The 15,882-nt window shown below is 34.0% G+C and overlaps 1 protein-coding gene across 12 annotated transcripts in view; it reads left to right on the top strand.

Moving 5' to 3' along the window:
- Window positions 1-15,882, top strand: part of SLMAP (sarcolemma associated protein) — a 121,015-nt gene that overhangs the window by 39,025 nt on the left and 66,108 nt on the right. The window lies entirely within an intron of this gene.

The following is a 15,882-nucleotide window of genomic DNA, read 5'->3' as shown; positions in this document are numbered from 1 at the left end:
TACATAGCAGTAGTTCTTTCTTCCTCTCCCCTGTCTTCTCTTTCCCTGTAATCTTTTCTCTTCTGGATATGCCCCATTTCATCTTCATTCAAATGAGCTTCCTCTTGTGACAAAAAAAGAACAGTAAAACAAAACATCAGCTTTGTCTCACAGAAGTAGGCAGCCTTGCACACCCTTCTTTTCTTTCTCTCTGGTGAATGGAATGAGGTACATTTACTCATCTTGTTTCCAGAGCCCAGGATTAGTCTTTAAAATCACACAGTATTCAGTTTTACTGGTTTAGTTTATTTTAGTAGCACAAGTGCCCTTGAAAGAATTCTCAGAGAGACCTGTGAGAACTGAGTGTGAATAGTATTTTCACTCTTTTTGTTGTTTGCTGGCATTGTTTTCTTTCTCATTTTTTTCCTTTTTGATGTGATTTTGCTTGTGAAACATGATAATTGTGGAAATATGTATATGAGAATTGATTGGATTACTTACTATCTAGGGGAGAGGGTGGGAAGAAAAGGGGAAATTTGGAACACAAGGTTTTGCCAGTATCAATATTGAAAAATTATCTTTGCATATGTCTTGAAAATAAAAAGCTTTAATAAAAAATTTAATGTAAAAAATGATTTAAAAAATTCTCGAGAGCTTAAAAAACTTTGGGCATATAATTGCATATATTTTAAAAACTAACCATCTATTTGTATATGTTCAGATGCAGATATGCTGTTATGCATATACGGTTTCAGTAAGAATGATTGCTAGTGTCTTGGCTATAACTATAATATTAAACTTCTCTTTAGCCCATTCTTGGCCCTCCTAGCTCACCCCTAGAATCCGGTTTCCCTCTTTGGTTAGAACTCTCTCTGTTTAACCCTACCCAGATCCAGTACATAGCTTACTAGCCACGTTCTGAGCATCTGTCACGTGTCTCTCCTCTACTTTGACTTCAGCAGGATCACTTTAGATCCCTTGGGGCCCTGTGTTTCCTTATTCCTTTTTTCCTTTCCATTCATAACTCTGGGAGCAGTACTCAAACCATCACTTCTATTCTTGGAAAAGACATATCAATTGATCCACTCATCATCTCTGTTATTTCTGGGACCATAACACCAGTCTCTGGCATATATATTGTTTATTATTAGCTTAGCATCATGCTTAACGTGTGTATATATAAATATATACACGCTCTTAATATGCTTTTTTCATTCCTTCTTTCAGTGATAGCACAAAGAGTGATCTAAGAACTAAAAGATGAATATCAATAGGTGGGTGTCAGTGGAGGTATCAGAAAGCTGTAAAGGGATGGAAGTCTAAATTAAGTTCTGCAGTTTAAAGTGATTCCTTTGTAGTCTGAGGGAAGGAGGTAGGAATGAATGATGATGCTAAAAAGATAGAAAGTATGGAGATAGGACAGCCAGAGGGCTTTAGTCTTGTCAGTGAGGTAGAAAGCTGTGGCATCTGCTATAATGACTAACTTGTTTTTTTTAAAAAAAGGTTTAGAACAATGACTGGAGCAGGAGACAGAATTCACAGTAGATTAGCAAGAAGGATCATTGATAGCAATAAAAATTCAGCATAGGTTGCCTACTCTGAATTTTTAGTGGGAAGAGTCAGCTTCATTTTGTGACTTGGGTTATTTTTTCATAGGGAAATGATAAAATATAGGTAGAAATTGGATGGATGAGAAAGTATGGAAGGGTTCTGATTGATCTTGTTTGTTGGAAGCCCTTGGATGATCTAGCTTATCAATCTGATGTATAAGCAGATAGCAATTTGTCCACAGTTCATTCTTTCAATTTCCTGCCCATGCCCCTGCATAAATTTTAAAGCAGCAAGGGCATTAGAGGCCTTCCTTTCAATTAGCATTTTGTGGGTACCAGGAAGGTAGCCTCCAGGCCGTCCATCTGGGATCATTCTTGGTCCATAACTTGACGCACCTCCTTTTCCAAATGTTTTTGGGTTGTATTTTTGTTTAATCCAGGGACATTTCCCAGCTTTGTTCTTTCTGGTGTTATTTGTAACTTTTCTGTAATACCTCTGGGACTAGGGTACTTGATTGAAAAAAAATTGCTATTATTGCTTTTGCAGGTTTTTTTTTTTTTTTTTTTTTTTTTTTTTTTGCCTTCCTCCATTTTCATTTTTAAAAGGTCCTTAGGAGTAAACTTAATCAGCTTGATAGTTTCTAAACTGTCTTCAAATTTGTTTTTACCCTTTACTGTTTGTCACTGTTTTATAAGAAGCCTTCTTAGTAAGATTTTACAAATAAGTTTATATTCTCATTTGTGGCCTTTGAAAGCCATATCTGTAAAAGGGTGATTGAGGCATTTTCTAGGCTCTTTTGATTCCTGTGATATTTAATGTATAATTATAACCAATGTATATTGGTTAAATTTTTATGGAAGTTTAGTTAATGTCACTTCTTTTGCCAATTTCCCATTTTAGAAATTTGTAAAATATTTGTTTAAACAGTTTATGATTATGTTGCCTGACTCATTTTTCCTTTCATTTAAAAAAAAAGACTAATTCAGTCTTAGCTGTGATAAGCCTGAGCACAGCAGATTTCAGTGAAAGTTCTGTATTATAAAGAATAAAATAAAATAAATATAATATTTGAGTTAGTGTTTGCATTTCCAGCATCTACTTAACTGTTTTGGATTTTTTTTTTTTTTTTTTTTTTTTTGGTGGTGGGGAAGTAAGGAGGAGACGGTCACCTACCCAAACAAAAGATAATATGTAGAAAAAGATCTGAGAAGCTTAGTGACCTGAAAGCTTGGTATAAATCAGCAGTATGACATGGAGGTCTCAGGTGATCCTAGTAACAGAAACACAATAAAGGAAGAGTAGACAAGCAGAAGGCAGAATGGTTTCCAATTGGTAATTGGGGGGTATTGTTGTATGGCTCAAAATTAAAGCAGAATAGACATCTTTTTTTTTATTATTTTAATTTTATTATAACTTTATATTGACAGTATGTATGCATGGGTAATTTTTTACAACGTTATCCCTTGCACTCATTTCTGTTTCCACTTTTCCCTTCCCTCTCTCCCTCCACCCCCTCGCCTAGATGGCAGGCAGTCTTACAGATCTCTTATCTAAAGCAGGATGCAAAGAAAGCCAAGAAGTGAAAGTGAGGAAGGAGGAGGACATTCCAGGCATGGGGCAATACTAGAGCACAGAGGGCATATAATAAGTGACTATATACTTATGTGCTTTAAGAGATGCTCAAGAGGATGATTTCAGAGAAGACACATATGAACTCTGATGCAAAGTGAGCAAAATGAGTAGTAGTTACAACAAAACAGCAGTGATGTAAAGATACTTAATAACCCTGATCAATACAATGATCCACCACAGTTCCAAAGAACTCATAGTTAAACATGCTGTACACTTCCAAGGAGAAAGCTGATGGACTTAGAGTGCACACTGAAGTTACATTTTATTTCTCTTTCTCCTCCTCCGCCCCCCTTCCATGATTTCATGTGTATACATATGTATTTTATGTACACACACAGAAGAGAGAATGGTTTTGCTTGCCTTCTCATTCTCACATTATAAGGGGGGGTGGAGAAAGAATTTGGAACTGAAAAATAAATAAAATTGATTTAAGATACAAATCTAGAAGCAGAGAATAACTTTTTTTTTAGATGTTAAAATGTTTTCCTTCTTTTATTTATTTTTATTTTTTATTTATTTTTTCAGATAATAACTCTTTAAAAATCTACGGGTATGTTTTGTTTTGTTTTGCTGAAGCATTTGGGGTTAAGTGACTTGCCCAGGATCACACAGCCAGGAAGTGTTAAGTGTTTGAGACCAGATTTGAACTCAGGTCGTCCTGACTTCAGGGCTGGTGCTCTATCCACTGTGCCACCTAGCTGCCCCTAATTCTACAGTTTCAAAGGAAGACATAGCTTGGGCACAAATTCAACCAAAACTTCTAGCAAAAATAAAGCAGCAAACAACCAAATGAATGAATGAATGAATGAAATGTAAGCAGCTAGAAAGAAATAATTCAGATATTATTGAGCCAATCAGGATAATACAAAATTTAGCAGCTTCTCTATTAAGGATAAGATAGTTTGGGATGGTATTTTAAATGGCAAAGGATTACAATAAGATTTACTTTCCATTAAAACTGAATATAATCCTTCAGGAGAAAAAAAGATCTTCAGTGAAAAAGAGGACTTTCCGGCATTCCTGATGAAAGATCACAACTGAATAGATTATCTGACTTTTAAAATTACAAAACTCAAGAGAAGAATAAAAAGCAAGTTTCCCTGATAGAGGCTTCATTTGTCAAGTGTAAAGAGAACTGAGTCAAATTCATAAAAATAAGAGCAATTCCTCAATTGATAAATGGTCAAAGGACATAAATAGGCATTTTTCAAAGTAAGAAGTCAAAATTATTTATAGTCACATGAAGAAATGTTCCAAATCAATATCGATTAGAGAAGTGTTGATTCAAACAGCTCTGAGTTACCATCCCATACCTGTCAAACTAGCTTATGTGATAAAAAAGGAAAATAACATGTTGGAGGGCATATGGGAAAATTGAGACATAATGCCCTTTTGGTGAAGTTATGAACCAGTTCATTCATTCTAGAGAGCAATTTGGATCTTTGTTTTAAGGGCTCTAAAGCCATACAATTCTCTTTGACTTTGTGATATCACTGCTAGGACTATAGCACAGAGAGAGGAAAAAAAGAAAGAAAGAAAGAAAGAAAAAGAACCTATATGTACAAAAATCTGTTACAGCAGCTCCTCTTTTCCCCCCCTTTTTAAATTTTTGGATAGTGACAAAGAATTGGAAATTAAGTGAATACTCATCAGTTGGGGAATGTCTGAATAAGTTGTGGTATATAAGTATGATGGAACACTATTGTATTATATTGAATTCTATTGATAGAAAAACCTGGAAAAACTTACATGAATTAGTGCCAAATGAAATGATCAGAACCAGAACATTATACACAATAACAGTCAGATTGTTTGATGATCAACTATGAGACATAGCTATTCTTGGAAACAGAGTGATCCAAGACAGTTCTAAAAGATTTATGAAAAATGCTCTTCATCTCCAGAGAAAAACTGAAGGAGTCTGAATGTGGATCAAAGCAGACTTAAAAAATTTTTTTTCTTTCTTTTTCTTTTGATCAGTATTTTCTTTTACTGCATTGAAAATATGTTTTGCATGATTGTACATGGATGTATAACATATCAGATTGCTCAGTGAGAGGAAGGAGGGACAGAATTTGGAAATCAGTGGTTTTTTTTCATTAATAGTATTTTATTTTTCCAAATACATAGAAAGATAATTTTCAGAGTTCACCTTTGCAAAACCCTGTGTTCCAAATTTTTCTTCCTCCCCTCTCCTTTTCTCACTCCTTCCCAAGACAGGAAGCAATCCAATATAAGTTAAACATGGGCCATTCTTCTAAACATAAAATTTCAACATTTTTAGAAAAAATGTTAATTGTTTTTACATATAATTGGAGAAAGATAAAATATTAAATAAATGTGTATATATTTTAAAAGATAAGCTGTAGAGGCAGCTGAATAGTGAAGTTTACAGGGACATGAATCCTTGCATAAAACCTAGGTTTCAGGATTGTTAGTTTGTCCTTTTTAAATTAGATTTAATTTTTTCTCAACTATCAAAAATTGCTCCTCCTTCCCCCCAGTCCCTTATAACAAAAACATGTCCAAGAATGTGTGGTCACCTCTCCGACACCCCCTTTTTTCTCTTCATTCCTCTGGAATTGTTATTGACTAATGTGTCCTTAAGCCTTTTTTTCATTGGAACAACAGATTGGAAGCTATGTGGAAGATGGCATGGAAAACAGAGGAGGATATTGAACTAGATGGTCCAAGAGGCAGCAGCAAAATGACATTAGATGGAGAGATGGCAATTGTGCCTTTGGGCAATGTGGAAGAACAGCCACAATAGACTAGGTCAGGTTTATGGTGTCACTCTAGGAACTAGATCTAACATTTTTGGGGGAATTGAACTTTGAACTAGACCTTGATTGAGGATTTGGTATGGCAGTAGGAGATGGCTCTTCCTGGAGGCCCAGGTGAGTGGGGGGAGTGTGGCCAAAGGTTCTGCTCCCCAGAGTTGTGAAGAGGTAGCTTGGAAGAAGAGCAGTACCCATTCAAGCCTTTTTCCAGAAGCATTGTGTGTAATAAATTAGAGAAGACTCCAAAAAGTAGTTACATTTTTTCACTTAACACCAAGCCTTTCAATTTTCTTCTCACCTTTTCTCTCCACCCCAACCAAAAGACAAAGAAAAACCAAACACTGGTACAAAAGTGCAGCCAAGCAAAACCAATTCCTGTGTGGATCACATCCCAAAATGCATGTCTGGTATCTTGAGTAATTAGGAGATGTTAGAGGAATAATGTAGTTGAGAACTAATTGAAGTCGGATCTATGGAATGGTTGTGCCAGGTAGCTTACATTAAGTGTTGTCTTCATCTTGAGGAGGCAAAGGTAGTAACTCTTTTGAAAAGAGAGATGGAATTTTAGGATTGAGAGAAGCCTTTTTTTTTAAAGACTAGAAAACTGACCACATTTCCATCAGAAAAGAGAAGATGGCTGGGAAATTAGAACGAAATAATGTATTGAGTATGGTCTTCCGTGGGTCTGGATAGGGAGAGAACAGAAGAACAAAAAAAAAGAGGATTTAAAAAAAAATCATATTTAAGAAGCTCAAAAAAGTGAAGTCTTGTTAGTCTCCCAGTGAGCAAGTATCAAATGTAGAACCAGAACTGAGGCCTTCCTTATTTCAGGCCATCCCTGCAGTCTTCTGCTTCCCAAACCATCTCAGACCCAGAAGTGGCCTGTGAGGTCACTGTGGGAGTCTCACATCAATAAGGCCAGGATGCTTAATCCCATATCTTACCTAGCATCTGGCGTATAATAGGCACTTAATTTAAATATACCTTAGTTGGTTGATCAATCTGCTGAGACTGAATCCAATCTCTTCTGCTTTTGGGTCTTCAATGGATACAAGCCTTATGTGAATCTTAAAAATACAAGGAAATTCATAAGCTTTCTTGTGTAGTTTTTACATTTTACAGAAGAGGAAACTGAGACCCATGGAGGTTTTGTTTAAATATAAAACATTGTTTAAATTAAAGACTTACAGATATGAATTGTATCTTGAGTTAGAGAGTCCCTTTAGTTCATTTAATTCAGTCCCTTCATTTTATTTTAATAGGTGTTCTAATGCCTTCTGTTTTTTTATTATGCTAATACATATTTATAAAATAAAATACATATGATGAAATAAACCAAGCATTCGCATAACAGTATAATAAAAGAAGATTGTGTGAAACTGCAAATCTACCATGAACAACTTATTATTATTCCTTTCAAATATACAAAATTATCATGTATATTTTTTCCCCTCTTTCCCTATCCTTCCCCCAGCCTGCTGTAGAGATGACTACTAATCGACATACACACATATGGAAAATTATTCTATACATATTTCTACTTAATCAGGTCTTTCTCTAGATGCAGATAGTATTTCTATCAATTTTTCCATGACCCCTCCAACAGTTGTTTTCTCTTTCAACCATTTTAACCAGTCTGTTAGGCAAAAATAATACCTCAAGGTTGTTTTTTTAATTTCTCTATCAATAATGATTTAGAGCATTATTTCATATGGATATAAATTGTTTTGATTTCTTCTTTGAAAAACAAAAGTAACCAAGCTTAAAAGGAAAGTGGGGAGTGGGTGGGTGGGACGGGGGTGGAGTTTATAGATAGTTTTTCAGATAAAGGTCTCATATTTAAAATATGTGAAGGACTTTGTCAAATCTGTAGAAGTATGAGGGATACTCTAATTGATAATATGGTCAACGAATATGTAATTTCTTAAATTTCCAAATTGAAGACTTTGTCTCATTTCATCTGCCTTGATTTTTATTTTTATTTTTTTTATTTTTTTTGACACTGCTGTTAACCCTCTCCTTTGGATCACTTTTTCCCTCACTTTCCATGCTGTTGTTTGCCTCTGGTTTTCTTTTCACCTCTTTAACCAATCCTTTTCATTCTCCTTTGCTAGATCCTTTGCATCTTATTTTCTAAGCCTGGGAATTTTGCAGAGATCTGTCCTGAGCTTATTTTCTCTCTTAAAATTGTCCCTCTGTAGTAAAAATGGATTTTTTTTTTTTAAACAAAACCTATTACTATGGGGGAGATGAATTAGTTTGCTTTTTGCATTGTTAAATGTCAGTGCATTAGTTGAAGTCATTGTGCATTAAGCAATAATTCTGGATAAAATCCAAAAAATTCCTTAAATCTTGTTTAGGCTAGGCTTAAAGCCAAATTGACCCCCAAAGATAGAATTAATTCAAGTATATAATGAAACCAAAATGTGTGGGTTAAAAAAAAAAAGTATAATAGAGCTGGGGACAAAAAGAACTAATATATATAAATCTGTACCTAAATACTTTTCCTTTTTTTCTTTTCTGTGGAAGAACTAACAAATTAAATTTACTTTTATTCTTAGAATATGAAAAGCCCTCAATTTAGGAATTTTTTTTACTGCCAGAAACTATAGGGAATCTGAGATTAAAGCCACATGCTGGCAAAATTATAGCAAATCTTAAATCTTATTTTCATCATAATGTTGGAATCTGATTGTGAAAGGCTTTAAACAGCCGATTTAGAATTTTGTATTTTATTCTACAGGAAACAGCAAATTATTGAAGATTTGTGAGTAAAGGAATAACATGGTGACAGCTATATTTTGGGAATATTAGTTTAGCAGTTATGTAAAGGGTTGATTGAAAAGGAAAGAGAATGGAAGCAGACAGATGAATCTGAAGGTTATTGAAATAGCTCTGTTCCTCAAGGCTGTTTGGTAGACTATTTTGGAGGTAATGTGAATGACATGAATATAGGATTAATAAGATCAAACATCTGATTTGATATGAGGGATAATGGAGAGGAATGTGGCAAGGATGACTCTTGTTTGTGAGTTGTGATTGTAAGCTTTGTGGTGCCCTTGAGAAAAATGAGCAAGTTAGAGAGGAGGGTAAATTTTTAGAATTGCATTTTTGTTATACTTATGTGACATGCAGATGGGGATGTTCAACAGATTGTAGAGTGATGCAGGACTGTAGTTCTGGAGAGAGGTTTGTCTTGATCTTTTTATATTTATGGATTGTTTATGACCCCAAACAATGTTGCCTTAGTACTAAGTGGAAGAGCTAGGATTTAAATCTTTCTTACTTTAATCTACACCCTTAACATTGTACTGTGGTTCTCTCCCTCCTAATTTTTCACCTCATTTTTCTAAGATGAATCTAGATCTGGAATGTATTCTTATCTTTACTAATTTCTCCTAGAATCCCGAATTTGCCTTATAACAGATCAGAATGTAATCCGTCCTGATTCCCCAGGTAGGAGTAGCCTTTTGAAGTGACTTGTAAAACATTTTTCTCTACTGTATTCATGTAAGCCTCTAGTGATAAGAAATTTCCCCTAAGAATGCAGCTTTGGCTGCATCCCATAAGTTTTGGTATGTTATCTCGTCATTCTTTTGGATGAAATTATTGATCATTCCTATGATTTGTGTTTGACCCATTAGTTCTTTAAGATTAGATTATTTTAGTTTCCAGTTACTTTTGGTCTGTTTCCAAGGCCCTTTATTACATGTAATTTTTATTTCATCATGATCTGAAAAGGATGCATTTGTTATGTTATGCCTTTTTGCATTTGATTGTGAAGTTTTTAAATGCCCTAATAACATGGTCAGTTTTTGTGTAGGTGCCATGTACTGCTGAGAAAAAGGTATATTCCTTTCTATCCCCATGCAATTTTCTCCAAAGGTCTTTCATACCTAACCTTTAAAAAAATTCTATTCACTATTTTAACTATTTTTTGTTTATTTTGTGGTTAGATTTATCTAGTTCTGAAAGAGGGGAACTGAAATCCCTCACTAGTATAATTTTGCTATCTATTTCTTCCTGCAACTCATTTAACTTCTCCAAGAATTTGAATGCTCTACCACTTGTTAGATCTGTTTGTGGTTTTGCTTAATATAAAATCAGAATTCCTACACCTGCTTTTTTTTTTTTACCTCAGATACTTCCTAATAGATTCTGCTTCAGCCTTTTTTATCTTTACTCTGTATGTATCTCTGCTTCAAATGTGTTTCTTGCAAGCAACATATTGTAGGATTTTGGTTAAAATGATTAATTGTGTATTCCTGCCATCCTACTTTTACCCTCCTTTCACCCTTTTCCTCCTCACCAGTGTATTGCTAATGACCCACCCCTTTTCTGAATCTGTCCTCCTTTTTTTTCAAGCCTCCTTCCCCTTTCTTATCTTTTCCCCTTTTACTTCTTCCCTCCCTTCTGGTTAGTCTCCCCCTTTCCTTTTTTTCCCCCCTTCTCCCCTCCTATTACCCTATAGGGTGAGGCAATTTCTCTATCAAAGGAATTACCTGAAATTCCCTCTGAGTTAAATCTGATGTGATTAAGGTTCAAACAATGCTTATCCCTTCTGTAAGTCTTTTGTGCCTCTTCATTTGGGGTAATTTACCCTATTTTACCCCTTTTCTCTTTTAGTGCAATCCCTTTTCTATCCCAATTTTTATTGTTTTAATTATAGCTTTTTATTTTCAAAATATGTACTTGGAGAATTTTCGACATTTACCCTTACAAAACCCTGTGTTCTAATTTTTTTTCTTCCCCCTTACCTCCCCCAGTTGGCAATGAACCAGTATATATTAAACATGTGCAATTCTTCTATACATACTCCTACAAATATACTACACAAGAAAAATCAGATCTAAAAGGAAAAAAAATGAGAAAGAAAACAAAATACAAGCAAACAATAACAAAAAGAGTGAAAATACTATGTTGTGATCCACACTTGGTCCCTACAGTCTCTCTCTGGGTACAGAAAAGGCCTGAATCACCCCAGTGTTGACAAGAGCCATGTCCATCAGAATTGATCATTGTATTATTTTGCTGTTGGCTCCACCTCTAATTTCACATTAAAATCTATTTATAATTATACCCTGTAAGTATATCCTTTTAAATTGCCTTGACAAAGATAGAATTCTCAAGAATTACATTTAACTTCTTTCCTTATAAGGATGAAACATTTTAAAATCTTTAGAAAACAGGTTTGTTTTTTTTTTTCCCTTCCATTTTCCTTTTTATAATGCTTTTGAATCTTGTATATGGAGATTAGATTTTTTATTCAGCTCTGATCTTATTAGAAATGATTGAAAATTCTCTATTTCATTGAATATCCATCTTTCCCTCCAAAAGATAATTCTTAATCTTGCTGGTTAGTTGCCTTCTGGAATATCATATTCTGGGCCTTCTGACCCTTTAATGATTAGAATTCCTTAATATTTAAATTGTTTTTGGCTGCTTGCAGTATTTTCTTGATCTAATAATTCTAGACTTTAGCTACAATATTCCTTGGAATTTTCATTACAGGATCTTTTTCTGGAAGTGATTAGTAGATTCTTTACAGCGACTATTTTACCCACTGGTTCTAGGTTATCAAGGCAGTTTTTTCCTTGATGATTTCTTGAAAGATGTTGTCTAGGCTCTTTTTCATGGTGCCTTTCAGTAGTCCAATAATACTTTTTTTTTTCTTCAAAGTATTAACGTTAGTCTCATATATCTAACTTGGGTGGACAGACTTTTATAAGTTTGTGTGCTATAAGATACAGAACAAAAATACAAATTTCCAAACTACAATTTCAAAAAAATTAAAATGTTAAATTCTATTATTAGTTAATACCAATACTAATATTATTGTAGTTATTGACTCAATGTAATGGTTAATCTTTTTTTTTTTTCTTGAAGTTTTTAATTTTCAAAACAAATGCAAGGATAATTTTTTTTTTTAACATTGACCCTTGAAAAAGCTTGTGTTCCAGTTTTTTTCCTCCCCTTTCATCCACACTCTCCCCTAGATGGCATGTAATCCAATATATGTTAAACACATTAAAATATATATATATTAAATTCAAAATAGGGATACAAAATTTTTTTTATTAAAGCTTTTTATTTTTCAAAACATATGAATGGACAATTCTTCTACATTAGCCCTTGCAAAACCCTATGTTCCGATCTTGCCCCTTTTTCCCTACACTGTTCCCTAGATGGCAAGTAGTCCAATATATGGTAAACATGGTAGAAATATGTTAAATCCAAAATATTTGTACATATTTAGGCATGCAAATTTATACAATTATCTTGCTGCACAAGAAAAATCAGATTAAAAAAATGGGAAAGAAAATAAAATCCAAGCAAACCATAACAAAAAAAGTGAAATGCTATGTTGTAATCTACCCTCAGTTCCCATAATCCTCTTTCTGGGTGTAGATGGCTGTTATTATAAGATCATTGTAACTGGCCTGAATCTCATCCTATTGTTGAAAAGAACCATATCCATCAGAATTGATCATCTTATAATCTTGTTGCTGTGTATATCTTAATTAAAATGAAATCTTAATCCAAAAATATTCAAAACTAACAGATGAAGTTTTAACTTCACCATTACTTACTGTTTAGCAAAAATATTCAGGAATTATATATTTTGTCAAGAATTAATGCAATAGTTTCTGTATTGTTTTCTTCTCCTCCATCTCCCAATCTGTTGTCAGTCATATTGGAGACAGCCTTGATCATTTGGGACTAATGTCTGGGTGGGGGAAGGTCCCTTCTCTCAGCAAGTAATATTTTTCTAGAAAGAAATTGGACCAAAGTCAACCATAGGATGAGCTATATTTTCTCCCTCTTTATACTAATAAAGTGATCATATTTCCCAAGAGTAGAATTCTTTTGAATTCTTTATATTAATTATTTTATAGCATAGTTCATTTCATGTACTACCCATTCTCCCCTTAGTTGAGCATCTACTTTTGTCTCAATTCTTTTCAACTCTGGAAAAAAATACTCAGTGCTTTCTTGTATATTGAATTTTTTTTGTTTTCTCCAAGGGAGAAACAAAAATAAGAACAAATTTAATTTAGAGGAACAAAAGCCAAAAATGTCAAGGGAAATGGTTTTTAAAAGAGTAGAGAGGGATAGTAATATGCTTACCTCAAAATATACTACAAAGCAATAATTATTAAAAACTACTTGGTACTGCTTTAAAAAAGTAAATCAGTAGAATAGACTAGATTATGATTGAATCAGAAGAAGAAAAAATGCAGTTGGTTATTCTTAGTGATCTAGAACAGTCTTTAATATGATTATTAATAGCTTACAGTTACTCTTGGGAACTGTTCACATTTTTGGATCAATTACACACTAGGAAATGACTTTTTACATTTTTTTGTATGAATGATTTATATTTGTTCCCAAAGTCATTTCAGTCAATAAGCCATTAATATCTGTTGCATATCAGATTTACAAGACCTCTCATACAAAAGACATTTTTTTCCCCCAACCAATTGCTAAGTTTGTACAAAAGTGTTCCAATTCAATGTAATGGAAAATGATCTATTGTGATCTACTCTATCCCTTGTTGGGTCAGGAATTTTGTATTATGTCTCTCCTATAAGAGTCATGGGATTTTGAGAGGAAGAACTGTTTGTCTTTTGCACAATCCTTAGCAGAGTAAAGAAAAATAGCTGACTAAAGTGTGGGAGAGGTTATTGAAAGATTTCAACTGGTCTACACATTTTGGAAAGCATTTTGGCATTATGTTCACAAAAGGACTGCTATGTCTATATCCTGTGCAGCTGAAAGTCTTAGAAAGTTGTGTGGACCTTGAGAGGTGAAGCAATTTGATCAGAGTTCTGATGTCAGAAGTGTGGTTTGAGCTCAAGTGGTCTTGACTTTGATATTCTTTCATCAGTTCTGCAATACTGCCTCTGGGAAACCTTTTCTCTGTTTTAAATTAAAAAAAAATTTTTTTTATTATTATAGCCTTGACAGGTTTAAACTTACCACATACAAAGAAGATTAGGAAAAAAAGTTTTGTATATAAGATCATGAATCTTTTATAGATAGCTTAGAATCTTTAAAGTACAGGCTAAATTTAACCAGGGTAGTTCCAACCCTGCCATAGCTTAGGATCTTTAAAGTACAGGCTAAATTTAACAAGGTAATTCCAACCCTGCCAAACTTGTCATGTAGTCCATTAAGTTTCTGCCAAAAGTGGGGAGCATAAGAATCCCTCTCTTGGATATAGTTTTTAGGAGCAAATTGGAGAAGTATTGTATTTCTGCACTTGTTATAATTACATACACTATTAAAGACATTGTCTTAACAGAAACTTAAATTATAGCATTTTTATATTGATAAGTTATCAATTAATATTGGTATTACTTGTTATTAATATTAATATTACTTGTTAGCCTAAAGTCAGTTTAAATGCACTAACAAAAGTTCGCCAAGAATGGGATGGAAAAATGAAATATTTTTATCTTTTTTTTTTTTTCCTGAGGCTGGGGTTAAGTGACTTGCCCAGGGTCACACAGCTAGGAAGTGTTAAGTGTCTGAGACCAAATTTGAACTCAAGTCCTCCTGAATTCAAGGCTGGTGCTCTACCCACTGCGCCACTTAGCTGCCCCTGGTTTACCACTTTTTAAAAAGTTTATGTGTGAAAGCTTTACAAAAATGAATATTGAAAACCCTTTACATAATATTTGGAAAAATAAAATACAATTGGGGGGAGGAAGAAGTTGACAGGCAAACCTTGCGTTGGGGACGTATAGGAGGAGGGAAAGGCATGAACAAAGACATAGAAGCACGAAAGCATAGACATTTAGAGAATAGTAAGTCCTCCTGCTTGTCTTAAGCTAGGGTAAAACATCTACAAAGAGGAGAGATGGGAATTACAGAGAAAGTATTAGATGGGGCCAAATTGTGGAGTTCTTGAACGTGATATAATGTTTAATAGGCAAAAGCGGATCAGTGGAAGAATTATGGATGACATGATCAAAGAAATGAAGCTGTGTGGAAGACAGATTCTAGAGGGAAGAAACCATAGTCAAGAAGCCCAAGGAATGAAAGGACAATAGACAAGAAGTGATGAGGGATTAAAGGAGAATGAAAACAGTAGAAATGTGTGTGTGTGGGGGAAAGCTGGGAAAGATTTTAGGGATAGAAATGCCAAAAAAGCAACTAATAACATGAGGAGAGGAGTAAAGGGAAAGAATGAGTCAAAGTCAATTGTGAGAAAAATGGTACCATGAACACAAATAGTATCATCAAGTCGATGGGTAGATTTTGGAAGAAGATGAGTTTGGTTGTAGACATGTTGAGTTTGAGGTGCCAATAGGACACCCTGGTAGAGCCGTTGGAGAATCAGGAAGAAATGTGGTCCTTGAGGTGAGATGAGGAAAATTCTTGGAGACAGATTCTCAGGATAGAAGTGATAGGTTGAAACCCTTTGAAATAGTGGCTTAAAAGTAAAGGCTATAGTTTCATCTAATGTAAACTTTCACAAGTATTTTAAAAATAAATTTTAAGCTATTTTTTATGTGTAAATTTAATTTGCAAGTTCTGTTTTTTAAAGTATATTTTTTTCTGGTTATATATGTGGATTAATTTTTTAAAATTAATGCACCTTTCTTTATGAATCATATTGGGAGAGAAAAATCAGAACAAAAGGGGAAAACCACTAGAGGGGAAAAAAAAACAGAAGAAAAAGAAAAAAAAGGTGAACATAATATAGTTTTAGGTCTGATATAGCTAAGCTTCCTTCCTTCTCAGTTTGTTAAAAATATGAAACCTGAATGGAATGTAGCTGACAAAACAATGGTGATTTCTTGCCAGTGAACACTTCATATGTTTTTACTTCATTTTTTGTTTAACGATTCCCTCCTTATCTTTTTCCCCTACTCATGAAGTCTGGAGTTATTTAATTTTGGAATATTTAAATGGATGTGTGCCACTATTTGTT

Source organism: Sminthopsis crassicaudata, chromosome 1 (genome assembly GCF_048593235.1).
Source record: "Sminthopsis crassicaudata isolate SCR6 chromosome 1, ASM4859323v1, whole genome shotgun sequence".
In the NCBI taxonomy this organism is placed as follows: domain Eukaryota; kingdom Metazoa; phylum Chordata; class Mammalia; order Dasyuromorphia; family Dasyuridae; genus Sminthopsis; species Sminthopsis crassicaudata.
This window is presented reverse-complemented; position numbering and strand designations above follow the sequence as displayed.